The 25,844-nt window shown below is 42.5% G+C and overlaps 2 long non-coding RNA genes and 2 pseudogenes across 2 annotated transcripts; all 4 read left to right on the forward strand.

The window, feature by feature from the left end:
- The first annotated feature begins 1,764 nt into the window (after positions 1 to 1,764).
- On the forward strand, positions 1,765 to 4,428 carry LOC142899505 (uncharacterized; annotated as a pseudogene).
- A 1,019-nt stretch (positions 4,429 to 5,447) lies between these two features.
- On the forward strand, positions 5,448 to 6,762 carry LOC142899485 (uncharacterized; annotated as a pseudogene).
- Positions 6,763 to 17,407: 10,645 nt separating this feature from the next.
- LOC142899469 (uncharacterized) lies at positions 17,408 to 18,105 on the forward strand. Its single transcript, XR_012928773.1, has 3 exons — positions 17,408 to 17,503; positions 17,565 to 17,733; positions 17,813 to 18,105. It is a non-coding gene; the product is annotated as an uncharacterized LOC142899469 (long non-coding RNA).
- A 116-nt stretch (positions 18,106 to 18,221) lies between these two features.
- LOC142899477 (uncharacterized) lies at positions 18,222 to 18,822 on the forward strand. Its single transcript, XR_012928775.1, has 3 exons — positions 18,222 to 18,459; positions 18,541 to 18,654; positions 18,727 to 18,822. It is a non-coding gene; the product is annotated as an uncharacterized LOC142899477 (long non-coding RNA).
- Positions 18,823 to 25,844: the final 7,022 nt, after the last annotated feature.

Below are 25,844 nucleotides of genomic sequence, written 5' to 3' on the forward strand. Positions count from 1 at the left end.
GTGATGTGTTCCTTTACCAGCCTCTCGAAGCACTTCATTATGATGGGGGTGAGTGCCACGGGGCGGTAGTCGTTAAGGCAGGTGATGGTGTGTTTTTTAGGGACCGGGATGATCGTGGCTGACTTGTAGCACGATGGTACCATAGCCTGGTCCAGCGAGGTGTTGAAGATGTCAGTGAGAACCCCGGCCAGCTGGTCAGCACACTCCTTGAGCACCCGACCTGGTATATTGTCGGGGCCTGCCGCCTTCCGTGCATTTACACTCGTCAGGGTCCTCTTGACATCTGCTGTGGCCAGACTGAGGGGCAGTTCGCTGGGATGGGGGTTGATTTCATCGCCGGGCTGGAGTTGGTCATTTCAAACCTCCCGAAATGGTTGTTGAGGAGGTTGAGGAAGCCGGTGTCATCGTCACATGGGAGTGGAGCAGCTTTATAGTCGGTGATGGTCTGTATTCCTTGCCACATTCTCCTGGTGTTCCCGGGTTCCTGGAATTCCTGGACTTTTCGTCCATGAGCACGATCCTTATGGCACGATTCAGGAAGGCTCTTGCTGTTCTCAGAGCCCCCATGTCACCAGATCTGAAAGCGGCGTTACGTGCCTTTAGGGCTGCTCGTACTTCCCGGGTCATCCAGGGCTTCTCGTTGCCCCGCGTGCAGATGCTCTTTAACCTGGTGACGTCCTCCACGCACTTCAGGATGTATCCGGACACAGACTCTGCATACTCCTCCACCCGTGTGAGGTGGTTGTCTGTGGCCGCAGCGCTGAAAATGCCCCATTCCGTGCGCTCAAAGCAGTCCTGTAGCGCTTCCATAGACCCCTCTGGCCAAACTCTGATCTGCTTTACTGTTGGATTTTTCCTGATCAACAGGGGCTTGTAAGCAGGAATCAGCATCACAGAGAGGTGGTCTGAGGAGCCCAGGTGGGGACGAGGTGCTGTTTTAAAGGCCTGCTTGATGTTACTGTATACTAGGTCCAGTGTGTTTTTACCCCAACCTCAACCTCAGACTCATGAAAAACAGGAAGCAAGGAAATATGTTTACTGACATCAAACACAACATCAGAACTGGTGGACAACGTTACTGGCAAACTAGCAGGGAGACGAACATTAGCATCCAGCTCCAACTGTGCATTCTTACAGCTTTGTCTGCCTCTAATTTCTTCAGCGCTACCTCCCTGCAAAGCTGAAACTCAAGCTTCCTCTCGTCCTTCTGCAACTAGAGATGGGCCAAACGGACCTTTAACCTAGCCTCCAGCCTTGAACCAAGAGAGGTCTCGGCAGAGTGTGGAATAAACTGCGGTAAAGTGAACGGCGCTACCTCCTCCTTATCACCCTGGACGATATTTAATATTTTCATCCTCCTCGCTTTCCTCCATTTCATTATCCGAGTCCTCAGTCTGACTGTCTGTGTCTGAATGAAGGAGGTCATCCAGTGCAGACTTTTGTGCTTGAACATTGGTGGTTCTCTGCTGTTGTGGTGAGTCCCCAGCGCTGCTGCTCTCCTTTGCCTCTTTTATAGAAAGGACTTGAACTGCCCCTTGCACCGTCTTAAGTTGTCATAAATGTCATCTTTCGATATCTTGGGTCAAGAGAAGCTGCAAGAAGAATTGGATCTTTCTCTAGGTCTTTCTTTGAAATGGTGTTGTTCAGAGTCCCCCATCTTTCAGTTATCCCTAATTGCAGTGGACAGAAAGGCTTTTCCTGAGCTGGTCTCAAAGCATCTTTTCTGCATGGACCGTTGATGCCCTATGACCACCTGTGGGAGACATGAAGCAGTTGTGTACTCCTGCCCACCAAGGTAAACAGTGGCACTTTCAAAAGGCTCCAACCCTCGCACTAACTCTTCAAGCAGCTGTCTTCAAATCCAAGTGTTGTTTCCCCTTTGGTATTTCAGGATCAGATAGAGTTGATGTGACTGGCCAGCGCTGTTCCAGGAGTCTCAGTACAAGATGGAACAGCACATACGACATGATACAAACATTCTGGATCAGCTTGTGATCTTTTGTGTTCATCTGTTGCGGTTATTCTTTCAGTTTTGTAGAGGCCAGCTCACTTCTGTGAAAATATTCCACAATGCCTCTTGAGCCACCCAAGGCTCTGCTGATGTTAGTATCTTTGAGGGCACTGTTCACTATAAGCTGGAGTATGTGCCCAGCACAGCGGACAGAGGCCCATACATGCTTCTTTTTCCAGCAGGTGCATTGCTGCAACTATGTTGGAACCGTAATCGTGAACCACTGCTTTGATTTTCGGCAAGATGTTGAATTTGTGTACCACCTCCAACATCCAAGTCACTATGTTCTCAGCAGTATGCCTCTCCTCCAGAGGCATGGTGGTCAGGTTCAGCGACTTCAATTGCCAATCCTTGGTTATGAAATGGCAAGAAACTCCAAGGTATGACTCCACGCATCAGCAGTCAGTGTGATGCAGCTGATATCTTCTAACATCTTCACCTTAGAGGAGAGGGGTGATTTTAATTATTACACAGAAATAAATATCAGTTTTAGATTTGCTTATATTATTGCAGACATTTTATTTTTGTTTCTTAACTTATCAAATTATTGTATTAATCAGCAATTTTAAGATTACTTCTTAATCTTCTAATCTCACTCTTCGAAATTCATTATTCCTCAAATTAAGTATTTGTGTGTGTGTGTGTGTGTGTTATAAATTTACCTTCAGAAAAGTTTTCTTATATTTGTCCTCCATCAACTTGGTGAAGTGCGTTCTTGATGGCAGGATGTATTCAGGGCTGAACGTTTGAATAATTTCTTGAAACCCTTCACTGTCAACCATGCTGAGTGGCCTCCTATCTTTCACCATCATGTTGAGTATTGACTGGGTGAAGGCAGTGGCTGGTTGTGGAGTACTTGTCGGCTTCTTTTGTACATAGGCATCCATGGCACCTTTCCTTTTCTTGTGACTGCATAAATGTGATAAAAATAAGCTAAATTTTAACAAAGTTAAATTCTGTATTTATTATTATTCACATTTTATTTTACATTAAAACATAACAGAGTCAAGGGGAGATCTTCGACTGTAAAGGTTATAGAGAACCCCTGGACAACAATGATTGTGTTCAGTCATTGAGATTGCAGGTTTGCACTGGGAAGCTGGTTGGAGGGGCCCCAGAGAAGAATCAGGGCACAAGGGTCGTGCTCGACCTGGTACAGGGTTTCAAGGGGCACAACATAACCTGTGACAATTTTTTCCACAAACTACAACTTGGGTCAGGAGCTTCTAAAGAGAAAGCTCACAATGGTTGGAACTGTCTGAAAGAACAGGGCTGAACTCCCTGCTGAGCTGCTGGCAATCAAGAACAGGGCCCCTCAATCTTCCATGTTTACCTTCACAGACACCACAGCCCTAGTAGTGTCTTAATGCCCCAAAAAGGGAAACAATGTTGTGCTCATGAGCACTCTGCAAAAAAAAACCCGCTGAAAGCATTACAAGAGAGGACCAGAAACCAAGCATGATCCTGCATTACAATGCCACCAAAGGGGGGGTAGACAACTTGGACAAAGTAACAGGGTCCTACAGCACCACCACGACTGCACGCTGGCCATTGGTCATCTTTTATAACATGATCGATGTACCGGCCTAAAATGCATTCGTCATCTGGACGGCAATCTTTACTGACTGGAATGTGTCAAAGCTGTACAAGAGGGGCATCTTTCTCGAGGAGCTGGGGAAGACGCTTGTGACACCGCACATCCAACGAAGGCAGTTGCTGCTGAGGGGAAAAGAAAGAGGAAGAGGTGCCAGGTCTGCAGGCCATCTGACGATGGCAAGACAAAGCCTGACCTGTGCGAAATGTGCAAAATTCAACTGCACAACGCACAGTATGATGACTTGTCACACGTGTGCTGTGTAGATACAGACAAGCGCGCACACACACACACACACACACACACACACACACACACACAGTTTATATTGCGATTGCTTGTTATTTTGTTCATTTCTGGTTCACAGTACACAACAGTGCATGTATATAAAAGAAAATGTAAATGTTATGGTTCAATGTTATGTAAAACTATTGTGTTCTATATGTTGGTCTTTGAAATGTATTAAAGTGGTGAAACATTGAAAAAAAGTTTGAACATGTAATTTTTTTAAATGAAAAACAAGTGAATTATCCTAATTGGACCATTACCTGTTAGAGGTAAGGAACACCATTGCACTAAATATTGATAGAATAGTTAGCAATGGAGTTAATAATGAAATATTAACAATGCTTGTTTGGATTTTTTTGGTTTCGGACATCTAATTAAACATGCACCAGGTCAAATTGACCCGGGAATATCATTGCTGTTCCTGACAAACAAACATGACAGGAGGGTTAAAGGAAAGGTACATGAAGCAAAAAGGGTCAGAAACGGTCTTAGTGCTGTGACCGTGACCCTTCCAGGGAACATAAAAGTACAATGAGCGGTATATAAACAAACAAACAAAATCATGTTACCCATACAAATCAATCAATCAACTTTTATTTGTATAGCACCTTTCATACAATGACATGCAACTCAAGGTGCTTAAAATTAAATAAAAATAAAAATAAAATATGAGTAAAGATAAAAGAAAGTGCTATGTTTTTTTCATTACGTTTCACTACATTTCATTACTCCCCCCCCCCCCCCCCCACATTTTTATAAACTCAACAGGAGCACTGTAGCACTTTACCTCTCCAAGACAAGGGAAGAAAATACCGCAGAAACAACGGGAAGTGACATCGCTACAGTGTAAGGGTCAACAAAACAAATTAATTTAACAAAATAAAAGCTTCCCAAAATAACAAAGAAACAGAATTTGCACATAAAAACTACAACAGCAAAATGTAAATAAACATACAAACACATTTTGAGTGAAATATAAACAGTTGATAGACAGACATTTTACAAGTTGCACCGTCTAAGATTGGGCTGGGTAAACAAAAGCTTGCCATGCCATAAAGAGTTTAGTGCTGTGAGGCTCTGTCTCTCTTTGTGGAAAATAAGGATAAGCTTGCCTGTGGAGCCTAGGGCAATGGTAACAGGCGCAGTGAGTGTGTGACTACGTATCACATCTTGTCACAGCGTGGTCTTTTGTGAATATTTTGTCGTGCTTTTGGACGTTAATCATTTATACTGCACAGCGTGTATGTATCATTGTGCCCGTTCTCTTTCCATGCACACTGCAATGCTGTGCGATCAGGCTTAACCTGTATTGTTGAATGATGAACGCTACGGATAATCAAAAGTGCAAAAATTGATCAATTATATAAATGAATAGTGAAATAATTAATCAAATGTGTCATTAATTTATTGTATGTATTATTAATTATGCTTTCAAAGTGGCTGTAATCAAGCTTCTGATCAAAAAACCCAATTTGGACTCGAGTGTGCTTTCAAATTATAGGCCAATCTCGAACCTCTCCAAGATCTTAGAAAAAGTTGTTGCTAGGCAGCTTGTGGACTTCTTGAACGACAACAATCTACTTGAGGCTTTTCAGTCTGGCTTCAGAGTTGGTCACAGCACTGAAACTGCATTGCTTAAGGTAAGTAATGATCTCTTGTGTGCATCTGACAAAGGTCTTCTCTCTGTTCTGGTCCTCCTAGATCTCAGTGCAGCATTTGATACAGTTGACCACAGCATTCTTCTTAGGAGATTAGAAGATACTATCGGCATCAAGGATCGCGCCTTGGACTGGTTTGGATCTTACTTGTCTGACCGTTTTCAGTTTGTTCATGTTCATAATCATTCGTCAGAACGTAGGAGGGTTAGTCATGGTGTCCCGCAAGGATCTGTACTTGGGCCACTCCTCTTCAACATCTACATGTCACCTCTTGGTGACATCATCAGAAAGCATAGCATCAGTTTCCATTCTTACGCAGATGACACACAGTTGTACTTTTCTTTTAAGGCAAACGAGGCTCATCAGTTGGCCAAATTGGAATCTTGTCTTCGTGATGTCAGAACTTGGATGACACAGAATTTCTTGTTGCTTAATACCGACAAAACTGAGGTCATTATATTTGGATCGCGAGAGAGTAGGGACAGAGTCTTTGATGGACAAAGTGGTCTATTTGGTACTACACCCAGTTCTACTGTGCGGAACCTTGGAATCACTTTTGATCAGGACCTGACCTTTAATTCTCATATACAGAATGTAGGGAGGTCAGCTTTCTTCCACTTAAGAAACATTGCCAAAATTCGAAGTTTTTTGTCCTTCAAAGATGCGGAAAAAATAATCCATGCTTTTGTTACGTCTAGGTTAGATTACTGTAACTCGGTACTAGCAGGATGCCCAAATTCATCCCTTAGGACATTACAGTTAATCCAAAACTCTGCGGCACGATTGTTAACCGGAACTAGAAGGAGGCAGCATATTACTCCAATTTTAGCTTCCTTGCATTGACTGCCTGTCAAATTTAGAATTGAATTTAAGATTCTAGTTTTAACTTACAAAGCTCTTCATTTTCAGGCTCCTTCTTATATTAGGGAACTAATTGAACTTTATCATCCTCCAAGAGCCCTTCGCTCTGAGGATTCAGGTCTTTTAGTTATCCCCAAAATTTCTAGAGTTAGGTCAGGAGGTAGGTGTTTCAGTTTTCTGGCACCTTTATTTTGGAACCATCTTCCAGCCTCGGTGAGGGGGGCAGACACAGTTAGTTTATTTAGGAGTAGACTTAAGACTTTCCTTTTTCTTAAAGCTTATAGTTAGACTCCATCCACTGTCAGTTAAGCTGCTGTAGGCTTACGCCGTGGAGGGAGATCTTTCGCTCCCGTTACAGGGATCGTTGCTCTGTGCAGGCGGAGCCTCTATCACTCTCCACACCCAATCAATCTTTTACTCTATCCACTCTGTCCAAGCTCTCATTATGCTTTGTACAGTATGCTCGATATGCATGATACCTCCGCAGTCTCTGTGTCCCCGGCAGGTGATGACCACTGCGCCAGGAGCTGGATTGTGCTGTCCTGGGGGTCTTGCTGTCATCGCTTCATCCCACCACCACGCTTAAGACCTGGACTTGTCCTATTGGCAGATTGTCCATCAAGCTAGGCTCTTGCCTTCCAAAGCATGGACACTTACACTCCACATGGACAGCAGCCTTGGATATAAACACAAAGAATAGGAAATAATTTGTTTTGCCTGGTTGGTGTATCTGTTTTTCACTCTGTCCTGTCTGCCACCCTGGCTCACTCTGCTCCTTTCTCTCTTTCTCTGTCTCTCCTCTATCTTTCTACTTCACCCCAACTACTCATAGGCAGATGATGGCCCTCTGGAGTCTGGTTCTGCCCTAGGTTTCTTCCCACAGGGGAGTTTTTCCCAGCCACTGTCGCATCTTGCTTGCTCCGGGGGCCCGGTTGGTTCTCTCTGATTGTATAGAGCGCTTTGAGACGCCTTTGGTTGTGATTTAGCGCTGTACAAATAAAAGTTTATTATTATTATATAATTAATCATGCGTTATTAATAACTTTATTGATAGATTACTCACTTTAAGAATATATTCTTGACAAAAGGATGTAATGATGAAAGTCATGTCATCAAATTTGATGATGTCAGTGGCAGACAAACACACCTTGCCAGTGGTCGAACACAGTTGCCAAGAGTGGTGCATAATCCTGGCCTGAGTCTGTAGCAGTTCCCTCTTTGAGGTTGTTGCTCGTGGCAACTCTGTCAGGTGTGAACGGCCATACAACATGAAGCACCTCAGTCCTTTTTTGGGGAGCACCAGGCACAGAGAGGTAGCTGTACACAACAGGGCCCTCAGGCATTGACACAAAACCAACTACCAGTGGATGGAGATGTGAGTCTCCCACCACCAGAAGACTCCGCAGGAAAAGAGACCATGCTCGTACAATTCAACAGACACAAATCAAATAGCTTCCTGTAAATTGACAAAACCACAATCCCATACCTTCTTGTCTGGCTGCTGGACTTGAAGGACAAGCTTGAACTGCTTGTCGGTCACGCGCAAAGTAGGCCATCTTCGCACCCGATGTTGGTAACCAGTACCGTGCCCTGTGTAGATTGACAGAAAAAAGGTAAAAATGAAAATGATTTTTCCATACTTTATACTACTTTATACAGAACACCGGCAGGAACAAAAAAAAGAAAAATTAGAAATACTGAAATACTCACAAGCTCAAAGTCCTTGATAGGCGGCAATGCTGTCCACTCCAGGGTTTGCGCCCATTGGCGTTTGTTGGCGATGGAGCGATGGAATGCCTTTGTTTTTGGCATCTGAACATTTAAATGAAAGATAGTCAACACAGATAAATAAATTATAATGAAAATATAGGACTGAAGCGTGATGTTAGACACACTGTAAAACATGTCATGTCTGTCAAGTCTGTGGCAAGCCAAATGAAACCATCTCACAATATCTGCTGTACCCAATTCCAGTGATTGGTGAGCCATTTGAACGGGTCATTGTAGACTGTGTTGGTCCCTTACCTCGCACAAAAGCCGGTAACAAGTTCCTCTCGACCATCTTGTGTGCGGCAACACGTTTCCCTGAGGAGATCCCACTGCGCAAAAGACAAAAGAGACTTCTGCAGTCTTGAAAGCCTTGTTAAAGATTTTTCTGTTTTCGGTTTACCAAAAGCGATCCAAACCGATCAGGCCACCAATTTTATGTCACAGATTTTTGCACAAGTGATGAAGCAACTTAACGTTTCCCACTATTACTTGAGTCTGTACCATTCTGAAAGTCAGGGGGCGCATGCCACTTTGAAACTGAGGCTTCGTGCATATTGTTTTGAAACTGGCAATGACTGGGATGAGGGTGTCCATCTCCTTCTTTTTGCATCCCGTGAGGTGGTTCAAGAATCCCTGGGTTTCAGTCCAGCGGACATGGTGTTCGCGCACACAATGCAGGGTCCTCTGTCTTTACTGCACAATAAGTGGCCAAGTGATAAAGAGCAGAACCTGTGTGATTACATGAGTAACTTTTGGTTCAACCGTGCTTGCCAGTTGGTGAAACAAAACTTGGGTAAATCTCGACAAACATGCTCGTTTACAGCAACAAGTGGATTACATGTTGGAGAACGGAATTTGCGGAGCCCAGCTCTAGTGCGTGGAGCTCTCCACGGGTAAGATGGTTCGCATTGTTTTTGCACAGATTTTCGTCAAGTCAACAGCGTCACTAAGCCAGATTGTTTTCCTCTTTCTCACCTTGATGACTGTGTTGACCATGTCGGCGGTGCTACTTACGCGTAAAAGCTAGAGCTTTTCAAAGGATACTGGCAGGTACCACGGACTGAACACGCCAAAGAAATATCAGCCCTTGTTACGCCTGATGCCTTCCTGCAATATACCGCATTTTCCGGACTATAAGCCGCTACTTTTTTCCCACGCTTTGAACCATGCGGCTTATGCAAAGGTGCTGCTTTTCTGTGGATTTTACTTCACCCGCCATGGGGCGCTTTAGTATGTGTAACACTACTTATATGTTTGGCTACAGTTAAGTGTAGAATTATAATTAATGCTAGGTTCGATTTGAGGAGCTGTGTGAGGATTAATGAAACTCAAACACAAAATTGAATGTACCGTTAGTATATTTAAAGTGTATTTAACAAAGGATGCTTGAAATTCATCAAGATAACAGTCATAGGTAAAAAAAAAATAAAAAAAAAATAATACTGATAATAATAATAATTATATAGCAAAACAAAACAATAAATCAATTAATAAAGTCCTAATAGTAGTATTTCAATCAATTAAATTTTCTTTGCAATTCTTTTCAAGGCACCCTTTAACTTATCACACACACACACACACACACACACACACACACACACACAATGGAAATCAAAGACATTCAATCACTTGAAAGAATTAACTGAATAAAAGGAAATCAAAAGGCACCATCAAAGTAAAACAATCAGAATGTCATTGTCGTAATTGCTCTCATTAATTATCAGTGAGGCCAGTTAAGTCCTACCACACCCCTGGGGAAGGCACTTGAAGCAGATGACAGGCTTGAGGCAGGTGTTTTGGTTCAACTTGCTACTATGTTAACTGGCTACTTTTGTTTACTCACATCTGTAGTTGTCCTAGCTACAGCAGATGTTAAAACCAGGAAGTGATTTTGCTTGCTGCCCTCGCCACTGCCTAGTAAATTATATCTTTGAAGTTGCGTATTTTATCACCAGAAATGTCACATAACATAGTCGTGCTTGGAACGTTGTGTAGACTCATTCCGATAGCGTCACTACCAGGTACCCACGTTTGTTCTGATAATAAAAATATTAATAATAAAATACAATATGCGTGTTCCATTTAATGGCAAGCCGATCACCAAACGACAGTAATAATAAACTTCACATGCGTAAGAAAAGCAAAGAACACATGGACGATAACAATAATAATAATAATTAAAGCTGCAAGCAGCATTTAAGGGACTGAGCCTACATGGCCACCGCCTGCTGCGACGTCCGCCACCTAGCCCCTGACACCTATCGATGCTTCCCAAGGACTGGCTATTTTGCCTTAAACTTGCTCATGCCCCAACGACTGATGACGACGCCTGCTAACAACACGTGAAGTGCGACTTGATTGCAATCACATTTAGAAACATTTAATGAAATAGTTTTGGTAAATTTGACCAGCATGTTTGTTTCTACTTGGATGGCGTTTGGACTTGTGATTGAGACACTCTTAGCATTTTCACAAGAGATATATAAACCAGTATACTAGTGTAAGTAAAAGAACGTTTAAATATGAATATTGAATAATATTGTATTTGCATTGTAGTAATTTGTCAAAATTTTAAATGACGAATTGAGACATTGATTAGCAGAACACATATCATTTTAATAGAACTTAAAGAAACGTGTGAAATCACTGAAATTTTGAACAACAAAGAATGTCTAATCTAAATGTTGACATGAAAAGAATTATATACACGTCAATGAACTAGTTACATGTAAGTGCAGCCCCTCTCTACCCTTAAAACACTTTAAAAAAAACTGTTACAAAGAAAAACAGAGGAGGGATCCTTCTCTGTAGGACGGGTAGCCTTTGAAATGGGGTTACAGCACACACACACACACACACACACACACTTTTATAATCAGGATGTATAGTCTATATACAAAAGCAGTTCATTTTTATTTCTTGAAGGACATGATGTTCCTGGTTGAAACATCCATGTCCTCCAAAGGTCCATTTATACACCAGACGTGACCCTCCAGGATATTGCTGGCTGACACGACATCCTTGTCCATGAGCAGTCCATTTAGGTGGACAAGAGGTGAGCCTCCTGGATGTCGTGGTAGAAACGGCATTTGTGTCTTAAAGCAGTCCATTTTTGTTGGAGGGAAAAAGTGGTGTTTTTCAATGTTGCTGGCTGAGACGACATTTCCTGGTAGCTGTGCAGTTTTTTCATTCTTCTGGACAGTGTCTTTCACCAGGTCCCTTGAAAAGAAAGCATACATAAACTGTACATAATTGCTATAAAATATCAAGTCTAAAGGTTAGTAGCCACAAGACGTTGTACAAGCGACACAAAAAAGTGTACAATCTAAACAGGAAATGGTACAAGCCAAGCATGATAATCTACAATTTATGCGTGACAAGATACACTTTTTCATATGGGGAAAAAAACTCATGGCACTGTGAAAATACAACTCATATCACGCTATTGAATTCATGATGCGTAATTTAGTTTCCATTTGAAAGACAAGACACAACAAACACCTCCAAAATTCATGACTAATATTAACAACAACAGCAGTTTGCACTGGGCAGACAGGCGTGTAGCTCTATTTGGCTTTTCAGACAAGGACTTCTTGTTTGACTCCTTTGCCAAACGCACCTAATCAAAGTCATCTTCAAAGTAGCTTTCTAAGTCCACAATGTCGTCAACCAACATCATCTCTGTATCAGTGATGTCACACCGGTCACTTCCAAGTTTCAAAGTACACAGAATTCCTTCATGATCACTGAAGTATGTGGGAATCACTGCACATTCGACATCAAACTGTTTTGTCTTAACATAGACGTGGTCAATTAGTGTCCCACTCTCTGTGGTTTCCTGGGTTACGTTTTGTTGAAATCCATTTGCCTCCATGAATTTGCCAATTGTTGATCCTTTGAGGATGTTTTCATTGAAATCGCCCATGACGATTGTTGTGCTGCCAAGTGGATGTAGCCACTGCAGTAAGGTCTCCAGGTTTTGCCTAAAGAGGGAAATTGGATAGCATGGTGGGCGATAAATTACTGCCATGACGGCGCTATATTTTTGGCACAGACACACCACACATTCCAGATTCAGATTTGGTGTCTGCAGAACTTCCAACATCCAATTGGTGTGAAGTGTAAAGTCCAACACCACCATGCTCTAGACCCTGGAGCTCTACCAATTTGGGATGATTGCTGGTGTAACATGAACCACGAGGACGGCTGTGAAAAGTGTAGCCTTGGATTTGGACACGGTCTGATGAAGAGTGTGCAGTGAGCCACGTCTCTGTGACAGCAATACAGGTATGCTGCAAATGCTGTGTGCAAGGCACCAAATCCAAAAGGTGGCGGCTCAAGTTTTGAATGTTCATCATGAACACTGACATAATGATCTTGTCCTCTTCAGCCTTTGGTTTCTCTTCCAGAAACGCAGGCATGCTGGCGATGTTCTCCTTAATGGTGTCCTTGCAGTAAATAGCCTTCTCTTTGAAATCCTGGATGATCAGTCCAGACAATGCCCTAACGCGACTTAAGGCTACATACGCTTGCCCAGGTGCAAAGACCTTGTTTAATGAAACCACTGCCTCGTTCACCATCAACCCCTGTACCTTGTGTACAGTACTGGCCCAAGCCAATCGGAGTGGAAACTGTCGTCGAACTCCTCCTCGCAGGGTTGCCTTTTCTTCCTCGGGATCAATGACAGTAGAATCTCTGCACTCTACTGCTGCGTGTGTACGTTTCTTTCTCCTCTCTGAGCCCACGCTGGCATCGTCAAAACGAACATAGACTGCAGCTGGGAAAGCTAGGTTGTCCCTAAACTCCAAGAACGTCACTGTACCACACGCTCCATTGACCAGGCCGTCTCCTACATCCAGGTTCTTCACCAGCATAATGCGTGCATCTGGTGCCAAGGACAAACTCTCGGGCAAACCTGTTTCCTTTGCGTTTGCGTGATGTCCAGCCAATCTACGCAACGTGCGTCCTTTCTGGGTTGCGATATAATCTTGAGCTTGGATGATGACAAAATCAGGGCAAGAGGCCTTCAGCTGTTGCAGATTGTGCTCAAGAACTTGCTTGTTGGTTGGAAAAATGTGCAACGCTGATGTCTCTTCACCCGTCTCACGCGCCTTCAAATTCTGTATGTCGCTAGGCAACATGGGGGTCGTTCGGGAACGCACTCTGACACAGTTGAGCAGTTCAGCAAAAACAGGGTCCGTTTGTCTGACAATCTTTGTCAGCTCAACAATGCTAAAGTCACACCACAGATCAACACCAGGCTGAGACTTGTACAGAGGCGTCCCTTTAACGGGAGGCAACTGGTAAAAGTCCCCCACGGCGATGACGGTCACGTTGCCAAATGGTGAGAAGTCACCAGTCTGCTTGATCTGCCTCAACCTGCCATGAACAAGAGCCAACACTGTGTGATCAACCATGCTGATTTCATCAATGACTACAATTTGGAGGTCCCTAAATTTGGCACGGAGAGTGTTTACTTTGTCCTCACCCAGAGGGGTGTAAGGCAAAGAAGCCCTTGTGCTGATTGAGAAAGTGTGGTGGATCGTTGCTGCGTTCAAATTGTACGCAGCGATTCCTGTTGGCGTAGTTAACAAAACTGAAATGTTGTCTGGTTGATCGCACAGTGTTGCTAGCAGCCTCTCTGCTTCGTACTGAATGGCCCTGATCAAGTGACTCTTTCCTGTCCCTGCACGACCAGTCACAAACACATGCATAGGTGGAGGGTTTTTGCCCATCACCTTCTGCATGCACCAATCTCTGACCCTGTAAAAAACAGCCAGCTGAGTCACATTCAGAGACCTGATCAATGCCAAACCTTCAGCACGAGTTATTGTGGCCCTGTTCTTCTCAAATCTGGCAGTAGGTTTGTCGCCAGCCAAATCTGGAATGTTTTCTAGCCCTTCTTGTAATTGCTCCTCAGCAATCTCCTCTTCCTGTTGCTGCTTCCTCTCCGCTATGCTCTCAAAGTGTTCCACCTGCTGTTCAGGACACAGGTCACCCCAAGCGTCGTTGTCACCCAAGATGCGCGCAAGTTTCTGGGCTTTCTCCAACTCTGGAGCATCCACCTCAAATTTGGCCCTGTTCGCATCAACGACGAACTTGACGTCGCGCACGGATCTGTCGCTAAACAACACCATTCCCTCTCTATAGAACAATGCGTACGACTCGAAACCTAGCGATAACTCCCTGCTTGTGGTCTAAACTGCTGCGATACTTCTTACAACTGATCTCTTTTGTCCTTTCCCTGTAGAGAGTGTTTTCCCTATATTTAGAAATGATGCTCGGTCTAACTTTTTGCCTATGAAGAGCATCCTGTCTATATTTAGAAATACTGCTTTGCCTAACGTTTTGCCTATGAAGAGCATCCTGCCTATATTTAGAAATACTGCTTTGTCTAAGTTTTTGCCTATGGAGAGCATCCTGCCTATATTTAGAAATACTGCTTTGCCTAACGTTTTGCCTATGAAGAGCATCCTGCCTATATTTAGAAATACTGCTTTGTCTAAGTTTTTGCCTATGGAGAGCATCCTGTCTATATTTAGAAATACTGCTTTGCCCAACGTTTTGCCTATGAAGAGCATCCTGTCTATATTTAGAAATACTGCTTTGTCTAAGTTTTTGCCTATGGAGAGCATCCTGTCTATATTTAGAAATACTGCTTTGCTTAACGTTTTGCCTATGGCGAGCATCCTGCCTATATTTAGAAATACTGCTTTGCCTAACGTTTTTGCCTATGGAGAGCATCCTACCTATATTTAGAAATACTGCTTTGTGTAAGTTTTTGCCTATGGAGAGCATCCTGCCTATATTTAGAAATACTGCTTGCCTTAAGTTTTTGCCTATGGAGAGCATCCTGCCTATATTTAGAAATACTGCTTGCCCTAAGTTTTTGCCTGTGCAAACTGTCTTGCCTATATTTTCTGACACTGGCTGTTTTGAGGTTAGCCTTGTACTGGATATTGTGCTGATAATGTTCACGTTGTCTGGATTTTACTTTGGCACTAATTTGCACATCTACCAAATAAGATGTTTTAGATGTCATTTTGCATTTTTTGGCAAGAGAGCCATCTTGTTTTTCATGTGTTGTCTTCTTCTTCTTTAGGTATGTTGATTGCAGTAATCTTGCCTTAACTTTGTTGGTGTTGGTTCTTTTTGCAACCTCAAGAGCATTAGAAACATCTACAGTTTCATCTGAATGAAAAGCCTTTGTATTTCACAAAGTCTGTCTCCTGTCACTGTTTATCTTGTTAACCTTACAAAAGCCATAACAACGGTGTTGTCCAGGTTCTTGAACACAAACAACATTTTCATAATGGTTTCTGCCAACATTCTCTAAATGAATACATTGTGAGAATTGTTTTTTGCAAGAGAAGTATTTCAACCAATGACCATCGATAAAAGTGTACACATCTAACCCTAAACAATCTGCTGCAACTTGAATTTCCACTTCTGTGGCCCAACTATGAACATACTTCATTTTGGACTGCACAATGTAGTCAGAGACAGAGGAATACGGACTACGCAAAATACTTTTGTATTTGTCAGCATTTACCTCCAACTCTTTACAGATAGCCAAACGCATCTTGCGATGGTGCTTCTGTGAACCAGTCACAGCCTGACTGATGGCTCTGAAGAAGCAGTTCCCATCAGCAACTACACTCTCATTTGTACAGGGAGCACCTAGGGAACCACTGCGATCAGAGAGGGGAAAAGTACTGCGTTCCAAATAAATATTGAAATTGCGACAAAGGTCAACACAAACATCAACACCAAGAGGACAGAAAGTAAACTCATCATTGGTCACAGCACTGACAAACTGTACGTCAGAATTTATTTTATATATTATACCGCCCTCCCTTCCCCCTCAACGAACATTCAGAGACACTTCTTAGCAAACTGTAGATTCACCCTCCCCCCGTCAACGGACCCCGCCCGCTCCCCCCTTTACGAAAGGTTATGGGGACTGGAGGTATGCGGGATTTGAAACTGTAGGAGTTAGTATATACATTGACCATATGAAAACTGACACTTGTCGCTGTATGGTCGGCGCAACGTAGTAGCGATAACGTAATACATTAACAACTGGGGAGGAAGTGCGCTCCCCAGTATGTATAAAACATCCACACAAGCATGACATAGGTAAGAGTAGTAACAGTTAGTCCGTAAAATGCTAAGCAAAGCTTTGGATGAAAAAATAGTTTGGAGCGAAAATGTTCATTAGCTTAACTCCATTGTAGACAGTGTTTCATATGTATTGAGTCACTTTGAAAAAAGTATTTCCACCCACGAAAAGACCTAGTTTACAACTAAACACACGGTGACATGTTTTGTGAAAGTAGTTATTTGCCTTATGGTTTGTAAATCCAGTAATGACTTGGTGACGCACTTACCTTGCAGCACTTTCATAGTAGTCGTTCGTCACGGTGCACGGAGTAAAGGCTAGGCGATTCCAAGACAATCGCTTGTAAGTGAGTCAAGAAATAGTTGAATAAGTCTGTACATAAATGGATAAACATTTGTATAGACACAAAAAAATATATTGTTTCTATGATGAAATATTTGTTTTCACTTTTTTTTGTCAGTAAAACATAAATATCCCCATTGAATAAACATGTACCCTAAATGACATGAAATGGTTATCATTTGCCGTTATTACTGACCTGGCATGCAAGCCGATATCAGACAATGGGTATGTAACATTTTTAATATTTCATTAATTATATCACAACAAATGTTCAATTTATGTAAATTCATACATCTATTCAATGTGCATCAATGCTTGCTCTCTAGATAGCACAGTGCCCAGATTGCCAGGCCAAACAAGCATCTCTTAAAGAACGAGCCCAGTACACACCAATCACTGCAAGCTCGACAGCAACCCTTGTCTAACAATTTATTTCTTTAAGGTCCAACAACCATTTGAGTTGCTCGGGATGGACCTGATGCGCCTGACTGTGACAGAGGACGGTAATCAATACATTTGTGTAATGGTTGATTATTTTACCAAATGGGCAGAAGCCTACCCTCTGAAGAGTAAGTCAGCAGAAGAGGTCACCAGTTGTATTCTGAAGTTTATATACACATATGGTGTACCTCAGAGACTGCTTTACAGATCAGGAGACAAGAGTTTAAAAATATGGTAAGACCCAAACTGTCCATTGCTGTTTTCCTGTGCTTTATATCATGCACCTGTTTCTGTTCAATGGATTAACAGGTAAATCGGAACCTGTGTGCTCAATTAAACATTCAACGGAGCTTTTGCTCACCCTACCACCCCCAGACAAACAGTTTGGTGGAAAAACTCAATGGCACCATACAGAGGTAAGTTGCTTTTTTCCACATCTTCTACGTTGAAACAAGTGATTCAATGAAACATTTTCAGGTCTCTGAATAAGATTGCAAGATTGAAGCCTAGATCCTGGGACAAACTTCTTCCAGCGACAATGTTTGGTCTCCGGTCAAAAAGACAACCGACTACTAAATACAGTCCATATTTTTTAATGTTCGGCAGAGAGGCCAAATACCCCTCAGAGGTGCCAGATGAATATGCGGTAAGAAAAAAATTAACTTCATAAAATTAGGCTGACTGAACTGGATACATTGGAAATACTGTAAAGTCTGTTACACAAGGTTACACATGAGAAGGTGGAGAGCCTCCTCCAAAAAGAGGACCCATTTGAGGGGCTGAAGGCCCTTCCTGAAACGTTTGAGGATGTGAAGCAAAATGTCGCGAAGAGCCAAGAAAGAATTAAAAAGAGAAACTTACTTAAAGGACTAAATATGAAATTTAGCATTGGGGACAAAGTCTTAAAAAAGAACATCAGAGGGGAACAGCGCAAAGGAGGAACAATGGCTCCAGACATGTAGGGGCCATTTACTGTGATTGCAATAGAAGAGAAATTGGTCACCCTAAAAAGAGGAAGGGCCAAAACTACAGCGAACAGTGATCAGTTGGAGCACTACATTGAAGCAGAGGAGAGAATTCCCGAAAAACTGAAAAGAATTGCAAGTTCTCCTCAGGTTCAATGTAGTGCTCCAACTGAGGCTAGCAATACTGCATGTCCCACCAGAGGTAAATCTCAGGCTACCCACTATGGTTTGTCATATTGAAGTGCATTTCTGAAGTATATCTGTACCTCATAAAATGTTGTAAATTTTCAGCGGTCAATGAAATTCTTGCTGCAAAAGCGGAGATCATTTGGGTAAAATATGGCCCCTACAAATTATTCACAGAGGACATTAAAACCTTGGCCCCTGACAAAGAGCTTGTCAGTGAGGTGAGTTCGTCAACATCTTGATGAGATTTTTGTTGTGGAACGTTAAATAAATAATGTTCATTTCCTCTTCCTCGTGTCCAGATTTTAAACAGTTTTTTCCACTGGCTAACAACCCAAGTTCAGCAGAAGTTGCATGTTATCGATTCATTTGCCATGACGGAAATATGGAAAGGCTCTGTGAAAAAAATGAAAAAGGTAAACTTCACAATTTACAAGTTGATCGTTTAAGTCTGGCTTCTTGACCACTAGAATTATGGTTACTTGCAGCTCAACATCTCCGAGTGGGATTGTTTAGTTGGGGCAGTCTGTGAGAACAATCACTGGCTGCTCGTGGTAAGTGTACTATGTTTTAATATGAACAATTCCAACATGGCATTGAAGTATGATTTATAGTCTGCTTCCTGTAAAAGGTCATGTATCCCAAGTGAGGCGCGAGCCATTTTGATCGACCCCTTTGGCGCAACGGCTGAACAACTGTGTTGGTTCAGGGACTCAACAAGGTAGGCCAATCTGTTCACACAAATGGCTAAGGAATATATTGATAAGATACACACTTGCATATGTTTTTTTTGTTTGTTTGTTTGTTTTAGAGCGTTTTTAAGAAATCAGATTCCAAATCTTTCTCGCTGGAACTGCGAAACACGTCCACACCCCACCCAGAAGGATGGAACATCTTGCGGGGTTATAATTTGCAAAGTAAGTGTTTGGAAACTGACATTGAACATTTTACAAGACGTCACTCACTTTGTTTCCTCTAAGATTTCAGAATTGCTCCTGAAAGGAGAGCCACTTGCGTTTTCAACGGATCCACCAGCTATCACAGAAATTCGCCAGGAAATAGCTCAAATCCTTTTGGACAACTCTCGTAAGTTGACCGTGTATGAATTGTAATATGGCTTTTGGAATCTGATGTAATTCATTTTGTACCTTATACAGACAATTTAGGAGAGCTTTGCCGCATATGCGGCAATGAGGAATGTGGGCACATGGATTCGCCAGTCATCCAATAGGTAAGAATTTTGTAATTATTTTTTTTATTATTATTCACAAGAAATGTCTAACATGCTTTTTATTTTATTTCAGGTCCAATGTGTTGCATGCACATTTTGGTTCCACTGGGAATGTGTGAACAGGCCTGACTTGTAGATTGATTTTTTTTGTGCCCACTTTGTGTTTAATTTTAGTTTCCTTTGATTTTTTTTAAACCCTCAATACATCACAGGTGTGATTGATTTCCCTTTATTCTTATCAAGGAATAAACCTTCTTGCTGTGAGGCAACAGGGCATAGCACTTTGCAGAGGTTTTATAGCCTGCTGGTTTGATTTGAAACCATTGTCATTTTTTTTTATTTCTTATTTTTTTGTAGAGCACCAGCCAACCAGTGTTACATTACAATGTATTGAGGTGAACTTTTGTTATTGATGAAATACCCATTTTCTGCACCATGATATGAATAAATCCTTTGAAAATCATACAATGCATTTTCCCAGAGTGGAGACTAAAATGCTGGATTTATTAGTTTTCTTCATTGCGACGCGAGTCCGAGCCCCGCCTTTGTTGGTTCGTCAGCTTTGTTTGTTTGGATTTATTATTATTATTTTTATTATTATTATTATTATTATTATTGTTGTTATCGTCCGTGTGTTCTTTGCTTTCCTTCCGCGTGTGAATTTTATTATTACTGTCGTTTGGTGATCGGCTTGCCATTAATGGAACACACAACGTTCCAAGCATGACTATGTTATGTGACATTTCTGGTGATAAAATATGTGACTTCAAAGAAATAATTTACTAACAGGCAGTGGTGAGGGCAGCAAGCGAAATCACTTCCTAGTTTTAACATCTGCTGTAGCCAGGACAACTAAAGATGCGAGTAAACAAAAGTAGCCAGTTAACGCAGTAGCGAGTTGAACCGAAACACCAGCCAATGAAGCTGGGACCACAAGTTCAATTGTAGTTTTTTTTTTCAAGGGTGGCTCGCCATCCATATGGGGTCCAGTTCTTTATTTCTCCAGAATCGAAGTTTCTTTCCGTTCTTAAAAATGTGTCCAGTGTCCAGCCAAAGGAGTTGATCCACAGCAGTCAAGCAACACATCTGGATATTTAGCGGGAGTACAATTCCATGGAAAGGAAATGAATCATATAGAGAGGACAAAAGTCTTGCTTGTGTGGTCTTTTGTCTCTCCTCAAAGCTATCCAGCCGGTCTATTTTACAGACCTTCTTTTAGAACCAAGTTGAAAGGTTCGGCCTCCTCAGGTGGATGGCTTGGTGAGTAATGAAGGAGCAGTGTGTGGTGTCACTTCCTCCACCACCCAGGAAACAGGAAGGATGACAGGTGAAAAAGTGACCGGAGCCGGGTCCTAAAGTGACATTATGTTGGACAGCCATGAACTATAAAAGTGCTCCAAGAGTTTATGAGTGCTACATCCCCCCCCCCTTGAAGTAGTGCACGTCCCACTGCACCCTTTGTTGGCTGCGTGATTTTCAGAGATATTATGCATGAACTCTGATGAAGGGGGTAGAAGGGAATCACGACCCACTAACGAGTTGGTGACAGCCTTGGAACAATGACTGCAGGACAGATATGTCCTAAGTGGATTTCCCAATTCCGTGTAGTGTAAGCACTCTGGTTCCTTTCTCTGTCTTTTAGGGCATCTGTCAGGCTGATTTGTATTGTTAGAATCCAACTGATAATTTTTTTGATTAAATTCTTGATTAAGATTTTGGTCGATATCATCTCGGCTGCTTGGATTCAACAATACATCTGCATCAGGGATTATATCCTCGTTACGAATATTAATTTCAGGTAGGGTTTCTCTTTCAGGTATGTCATGTTAAGGCATCGTGTCGCGTTCAGGTAAGTTTCTAATGTTCAAATCACTGTTTCGTTCAGATGTGTTCTCTGACAGAAACATGTTCCGCATTCGGGGTAGTGTCTCTTTCAGATAATGTCATATGGGTTTGTGGGTCTCTTTCACATTTGTTTCTTGTAGGGGTTGTTTTGACTGGTTTCTGTTGTAAACTCTAGTGAACTTGGAGTGTTCAACTTGTACATTTCGGTGCATGGGTGTGTCATAATCACAATTAGAATTGATATAATCTTCTTGGCTGCTGGAACTACGAGTGCCCGGATGGTGACGAGTTTGGGGCCGTCGAGGTAGTTTGGGAGTGACAGGTGCCTCTGGTTCAGTGATGGGCAGAAATCTACAAGGCAGGAGTAAATCCCGATGTAGGGTACGCAGAGGGCCATCTCTGTTTTCAGGATTTACGGTGTACACAGGAAGATCTCCAGAACGTTTTACTACCACATAGATGTTGGACTCCCATTTATCTGCCAACTTGTGTTTCCCTCGCAACCGAACATTTGCAATTCTGTAACTCTCCTCTAGATTTGTTTTGAGTTTTTGTACATACTGCGAATGTGATGGTGGCGAACTGTTCAAGGGAAGACCAAAAGCCAAGTCTATTGGTAGACGAGGTTGTCGACCAAACATGAGCTCATAGGGACTAAAACCAGTGGTCTCATTCTTTGTACAATTGTAGGAATGTACCAAGGGTTTAACAAAGTCTTTCCAAAGAGATTTGTCTTTTTGATTTAAGGTACCCAGCATCTGAAGAAGTCTGCGGTTAAAGTGTTCTACAGGATTTCCTCTGGGATGATAGGGAGTTCAAACTTTCTTTATTCCAGAAATGTCACAAAGTTCCTTGATGGTTTTGGACTCAAAATCTGGTCCTTGATCACTGTGTAAGCGTTCAGGAAATCCATAATGGACAATGAAACTATCCCAGAGAGCTTTAGCAACAGTGCAGGCCTTTTGATTTGGAGTAGGGATGGCGACTGGGTATTTGGTGAAATTATCAGTGATTACCAATATATCCTTTGTGTTGCTACGGTCAGGCTCCAACCACAAAAAGTCCATACAGACCAACTCCAAGGGACGGCTGGTCAGGATATTAACTAATGGAGAAGCTCTGCCTGGGAGAGCTTTACGACGTACACAGCGGTCACATGTTCGTTTTTTTTTTTTTTAAATGAAGCTGCCATTTTGGGCCAAAAATACCGAGCTCGTACAAGATCAAGTACACGTTCAACCCCCATATGTCCCATATCATGATGAAGACTATGTAATGCAAATGCTCTCAATTCCATTGGCAATACCAACTGAAGGATAGTATTTGCACCATCTTGTCGTTTTCTATACAGGACACCATTTTTGAGCACAAGGTGATTCAACTCTCTTAGTAAAAGTGGGAGTTCTGTTAGTTCAGCTCGAACTGTAGGGGATGAGGTCACCCCTGACTCCATTTGATGAATGACTTCTCTGATACAAGGGTCAGCTCTTTGTTTCTCTTTCAGATTACTTTCTGTAAAATGAACAAGGACAGAGGAACCATCTAAGGAAAGCGTTGAGGAACTGCCGTAGAATGAAGTGCCAGCGATTCAATGAGTGGTAATGGGTGATGGTCATCTGTTGCATCAGCAAAAATTTAATTACAAACAGTGTGTTTGTCACAAATAGCCTGAACATCAGGCAATCAAGTAGATCACCATGGGGGCTTCGTGACAGAGCATCTGCATCAACATTCTGTTTCCCTGCACGATACTGCCGCTTGAAAGTAAAAGTGGACAGATCAGATAGCCATCTGTAACTTATGGCATCGAGTTTAGGTATTGTCAAAAGGTAAGTGAGTGGATTACTGTCTGTGACAACTGTGAAGGAGACTCCATAAAAGTAATAACTAAATTTCTCTGTGACAGCCCATTTGAGAGCCAGAAACTCCAACTTATGAGCTGGATATTTGGACTCGCTCTGAGTTAATCCTCGACTGGCAAAGACAATGGCTCGTAATTTACCTTCTTGCTCCTGATATAATGCAGCTCCCAACCCCGTGGTACTAGCATCTATATGGAGAATGTAGGGAAGTTTAGGATCAGAAAATCCAAGAACAGGGGCTGGAGAGAGTTTTTCAATGAGAGTTTCAAAAGCTTTTTGACAAGCTTCTGTCCACCTTGAACCAAAAGGCTCCTTGGGGTTGTGATATATGAAATTCTGACGCGTTCTTCTTCCCTGATTTTGGAAGGGTGGATATCCTGCTGTGAGATCATTCAGGGCTTGACCAATTGAGAGTAGTTTTTAATAAATCTCTGATAAAAACCCATGTTACGTCCTGGACTGACTAGGGGTAACTAGGACTGACCTAGTAAATTAAGAACGGGTTATAGAAATAATAGAGCTTGGCAGGTATATACAAATGAAGTAGATTTTTAATAAGGCTAAAACAACACAAGGTTATTCTGGCAAAAACCAAGAACGAGGTAAATACCTGAATGAAAGCAAAACAATCCTTCACCTGCAAGGACGACTACTATTAACAAATACAAGTCCAAAAGTAAACTAAACAGCTCACCACTGGGCATTCATAAGACAAACTAAATGCTAAACACCAAAACAGAGCACACTAAGCAAAAACCACTGCTGGCTGATCAAGCTGTGGCTGTTGCTGACAGAAAGTCAGAGTTGGAGACTGTTGGAGACAGAGAGTGAGTTGCAGATCCTGCCTCCTTTTATACTCCAAGCTCTCTCCAGGTGATGTTGATCCTGCAATTAGGCACAGCACAGACAGCACACACGCAGCACACTCCACACAGACACATGGACACACCCACTCACACACAGCACACTCTGACAACTCAGCCCACCATCACTTTTACAAGACACGTACACGCAACAAACCAGAGAACCCTAGAAATGATTTCAATTCTTTGAGAGTTTGGGGTCTTGTCCAGGTCTTCAAAGCTTGGATATTGTCAGGATCAGTTTCAACACCATCGGCGGAGACAATGTGGCCAAAGTAGCGTACAGAGAGGCAGTGAGAAAGGCAGTGAGAAAGACTGTTTCGAAAAGTAAATCGGTATATGGCTCAAAATACCCTTCCCTTAAATGAGAAACCAATTTGTGCAGAAGAGGAATAGTGAAAGGGAGACGAATATCTTTGCCTTGAGGTCTTGATCTTTTGAATCCGTTTAGCAGGAGTTGGACTGAAGAGTTTCCCAGCAGGATGTTGGTTGAAGGGTCCGCACAGCGCAAGTGAAATTGAACACCCGTGAGTAGTCCTTTGATTGACGAAGGCTGCATTTTTCGGGACTCAAAACAATGAACCATGAAAGCACATATGATGGGTATGTTTACGGGAAATATGGCTACGGAGAAGGTGGAACAGAACGAGGTGAAATAAGACCATGCCGAATCGTACAGTTTTAAAGTAGACTTTGCAAGTCCAAGTCGCATGTAGTGGCCAGCTGATGATATATAGATATGCAGGGTGGAGTTTAGTCCAGAACCGTTTGGCTGAAAGGAGGGCACGGAAGGCTGGAAGGGGCTGCATCTGGGCACATTTTGCGGAAGTCCGATTTTATTGTCAAGGCCTGGGATGTGCGCAGCTCGAACAATAAAGTTACCCAGGACGGAAACCCAGGTGAGACGTCTTACAAATCTGTTGATGAATGGAACGGTGGAACGACCTTTGTTAATGATGTTCACGACTGCTTCATTATCACAGAAAAAAATAATTTGTTTGCGTGACCAGTGTTTGCCCCACAGGAGACAAGCTATAACGATTGGATACATTTCCATTAAAGCGCTTGAAGTGATGTTATTAGGTAAAGATAGCATCTCTTTTGGCCATTTATCTGCGAACCACTGGTCTTGTAAGAACCCTCCGAACCCAACTGATGGAGCAGCATCAGTGAACAACCTAATCTCGAAAGGGGATTCCGGAAGATCGTTGTAAAAAAAAGAAATGCCATTCCATTTATCGAGGAGCAGGGGCCAAAACCGAAGCTCTGAGCGACACCCTTCGTCCAAAGAAATACAGTCAGCAAGGTTATCAACGTTTTTGAGAGATCTAAGAGTCTCGAGATGAACGAGCGGCCTGGAATCAGGATAATCAATTAGCAAGAAATCGTCTAGAAGGTGAAGCACGAAAGGCAACTTGCAGTCATTTAAAAGTATCCAGCAAAGAGCCTCGGAAAGAGTGTCGAAGATTTTGGGACTACTGCGACACCCGAAGGTTAGCCGAACTGCGAAGTACAGCTTATCCCTCCATTCAACGCCGAAAAGATGCCACTGAGGGGGGTGTAAAGGCATGACTTTAAAAGCGTCGGTGATGTCTGCTTTTGATAACCATGCGCCTCGACCTGCTTTTTTAATGAGATGGATAGCGTCATCAATGGAAGCGTAGCACAAAGAGAATGGTGCTAATGGAATCAGACTATTAATACTATTGGCTTTATCGTTGTGAGGGGCTGAACAATTGATGATAAGACGTTTTTTACCTGAATATTTGCGGGTAGCTACGCCTAAGGGGTTGACGCGAATGACA

The sequence above is a fragment of the Nelusetta ayraudi genome, unplaced genomic scaffold (genome assembly GCF_046127955.1).
Source record: "Nelusetta ayraudi isolate G7.1 ecotype Tasmania unplaced genomic scaffold, CSIRO-AGI_Nayr_v1 ptg000073l, whole genome shotgun sequence".
Lineage (NCBI taxonomy): Eukaryota > Metazoa > Chordata > Actinopteri > Tetraodontiformes > Monacanthidae > Nelusetta > Nelusetta ayraudi.